Here is a 3769-nt window from a genome sequence, read left to right on the forward strand (position 1 = left end):
TGTGCCTAAGGAGAGGTGCTTTTAACAGCATGGTGCTCATTGGCTCTGATTAATTTATTAGATGAGCATATTTGAAAAAGCATCTAAACTGATAAGCTGGTTATTAGCTGATTAGCATATTAGTTTAGAAGGTAAAGATCTGGGCTCTGAAAGAGGAGGACATAGGGTGAGCAGTTTTGATAGAGGGAGAGGATTTGAGGAGCTGCTCCTGGAAGACAAGACCCATGTGGGATGCCAAAGGTGGTAGTTAGAGAGCCCTTAGGGGCTTAGGTGGGGGCATGTAGAGTGGGGAAGAGAGGCAATGGTTTGAAGATGAGCTTTCTGTGCTTCCCAATTTTGCTGGAGGCCAACTCTGTCTTTATGACATTTATGACTGTTCAGTTCCCTCCACCTACACCCTGGGATTGTGAGGCTTTGTTTTTCTTGCACAGGATGTTGAAAACAGGGAGACTGAGCAGCACTGCAGGCCAGGATAGAAACACTGTCTTTCTCAAGTATCTCTTGGAAACACATTGGGGCAGAGGAACTTGTTGTTCTGCAGGTGGGTCTGGGCATCAGGGGTTCCTCATCTGCATGAACTTGCAGGCACACAAGGCCCACATTGACAACCGTAGGCAATAGGACTTGGCATTTGATGGTTCTCACAGGAGACCACTTCCTGATGGAGCATTTACATGAACTGTGCCACCCTCTCCAAAATAAACACTCGCAGTCAGCTTGATCGTGGCATGGTGGAGAGAGCTCAGGACTGGGAATCAGGAGACATGGATTTCAGTGCCAACTGTCACTGATTTGCTGTGTGCTTTGGGCAACTTGTTTTTATTCAGTCATTTTTCAGTCTTACTCGACTCTTTGTGACCCCATTTGGGGTTTTCTTGTCAGAGATATTGGAGCTGTTCGACATTTCCTTCTCTGGCTCATTCTACAGATGAAGAAACTGAGGCAAACAGGGTTGGTTCTGATTAATTGCCAGATGTGGTTCTAAGCACTGAGAATACAAATATGAAAAAGAAAGACAGTTCCTGCTCTCAAGCAGCTTGTAGTCTAATGGGGGAAGACAACACAAAAGGAATCTAAAAGAGAACTTGCTCAGGGTCACACAGTCAATAAGAGTCTGAAGCCAGATTTGACCTCAAGAGGAGGAGTCTTCCTGACTCCGGATTGGGCAGTGCTGTGCCACTTAGCTGCCCTTGGACAACTCAGTTCACCTCTATGGGACTCAGTTTCCTGATATGTAAAAGAAATGGGCCAGACTAAATTATTTTTTTGAGGTCCTCCCAGTTCCAAAAGTCTAAGCTAAAGCTGCGGGTAGCAGTAATGTTAATTGGTGAATTCTTCCCAGATGACAAGCTGTTTAGAGCAATACTTATCAGCCTGGGGGCTGAGGACCCCTGGAGGGGGGTCCTGTAGAGTTTTTTCAGGTGGTCTGTGAATCCATATGCACATCAGATGTTCTCATTTCGTCATCGTGTACTTTCTCAATGAATGGAGGCTAATAGTTTCACTAGTAACATATGGAGACCCACAACATTTTTGATGATAAGAAACAAACAAAAAAAAAAGGTTAGGAAATACTAGTCTGGAATTTATTCCTTAATGGTTTTACACCCTCAATGGATATAAAAACATTAACAAATCAAGAGCAGAGGGAATGTGAGAAGCTAGAATTTCTGAACTCGAATCTTTTCCTTCTCTCCATCATTCCTTTCTCCTTCTTACTTCTTGGCCCTCTTGGAAGCCAGACCCTGAAGTCTTGCCCAGGCATCCCCTGAGTCATCTAGATGAGTTTTAGTGCACCCCTTTGACAGCCTGCTACTCAGATACCAGTCGGGGGGTATCTTGCTTAGAGAGATATTCATGCCCTCTAGACCCTGAGCCCTTCCTCTATTGCTTGCCTCTGACTTTTGTGAGCATTCTAGATTATGCTCTTCTTGCTTTTGAACAAGTTGTCGCTACATATTTCCCTTTCACTCTGGGTGATACCCTAGTATATCATTAAACAACAACAAAAAAAACCCAAATTAAATCTTGTATTCATAAACAATTGTGTAGCTAATTCATATTCAATAGGCAATTCAATCAGCAAGCTTTTACTAAATGTCTGCCATGGTCAGGCAGTGCTTTGGATGCTGAGAACAAAGGAAACAAAAACAGAGAGTGGTCCAAGGATGGGGAAATAGCTTGGGCAAAGATGCAGAGTCAAGTCACTGAGACATTAATAAGCACTTACCATGTGCCAAGTACAGAGAAAGGTGAGATATGGAATGGCACATACAGGGAATAGCCCGAAAGCCTAGTTTGGCTGGAATGTTGAGTAATATGAAATCAGTCTAGAAAGATAGGTTAGCACTAGATCATAAGGCTTTAAATGATGAATATGGAAGTTTTAATTTTGTCCTAGAATACCTACAGCAGGAGTTCCTCACCCTTTTTGTGTATGCTATAGACAGACCCCTTTGGCAGTCTGGTGAAGCCCTCCTCAAAATAAAGTTTTAAAATACATATAACAAAATAGGGTTTATATAGAGAGAAAAGCAATTTTATTGAAACCCATTATCAAAATATTAAAGTTTTAAGTTTAAAGACTCCTTGATACTTATCTGTAGATCCTTTGGGAGTTAAGAATCCCTATCTTGGGGAATCCCAGACTTGTGGTTAAAGAATATTAAGAAGAGGGTCTTGCATACTTTCATTCACTCATTATGCATTTATTAAGCACCTATTATGCATTCATTAAGCATCTATCATGTACAGTGCACTACACTAAGTGGCATGAGGATAAATGGGATAGGAATAGAGACTGGATATGTGATTTTATTGGTACAGGGAACATCTGGAAGAGAAAACTCCCTCTAGCAATGGAGGTCAGCACCTTCTCTGTACCTGGAATCTTAGAAGAGGTACATAGAGCACTTCTCAGAGCTAACTCAGAGGTTAAGTGGCTTATTCAGGGTCACACAGCCAGCATGTGTCAGTAACAGGACTTGAACCCAGGTTTTCCCTACTCCAAAGTGCTTTTCAGGGGTAGATACAAAGATAAATAAGACACAGTCCGTACCCTTGGGGAACTTCTGATCTAGTCTCAAGAAGGACTTTTGGCACGACTTTGACTTTTATCCAGTTTGTGGTTTGAAGCAAGAAGGGAGAGGAGAGCTGACCCCACATTCTCTTGTATGTCTCAAGTCTAGTCTGGGAAGAAGCCTTAAATCTTCCTGGAGCTTGGAGAAAGATAAGGAGACCTTGCCCAAGGCACCACATTAGGCAACACACTAAAGGGACAGGTTGTTCCTGTAGTATTTACAGGGCTGCCCTTTGCCCCTGGACAATGGCCTTGGTGTACCTCCAGGCTCCCTCTCAAAGGCTCACTCTCTCCCACTCCTTGCCCCACCCCCCCAGGGCTGTTGATCCAGATACAGCAGCACACATTTTAGGGTGATTTCTTTTAAAAAGGCAGATATTGAGCCCTGAGGCTGCCTTCCTATCTCACCCTCCATCGTCAGTCATCCTCCCAGCTGGCCTGAGACCTGGGATGAAATGATTAGAGTATCTTTCTGCAGAATCTCTCGGGAATGCTTCTGACTCATTCCTGCCTAGATACAGCACTCAGTTCATGGTGTGGAGAAACACAAGAACTGATGGTTTCCAATACTGAGACCCCTGCCAGGTCTCACTGTCAGCCCTAGCACTCCTTGGTCTGTCCTCTTCCTCTTAGAAGATGTTTCTCCACTGTTTAGGGTTACAGAGGGCAGCATAAAGATAAGCCTTAGAA

This window comes from Trichosurus vulpecula, chromosome 2, assembly GCF_011100635.1.
Source record: "Trichosurus vulpecula isolate mTriVul1 chromosome 2, mTriVul1.pri, whole genome shotgun sequence".
In the NCBI taxonomy this organism is placed as follows: Eukaryota; Metazoa; Chordata; class Mammalia; order Diprotodontia; family Phalangeridae; genus Trichosurus; species Trichosurus vulpecula.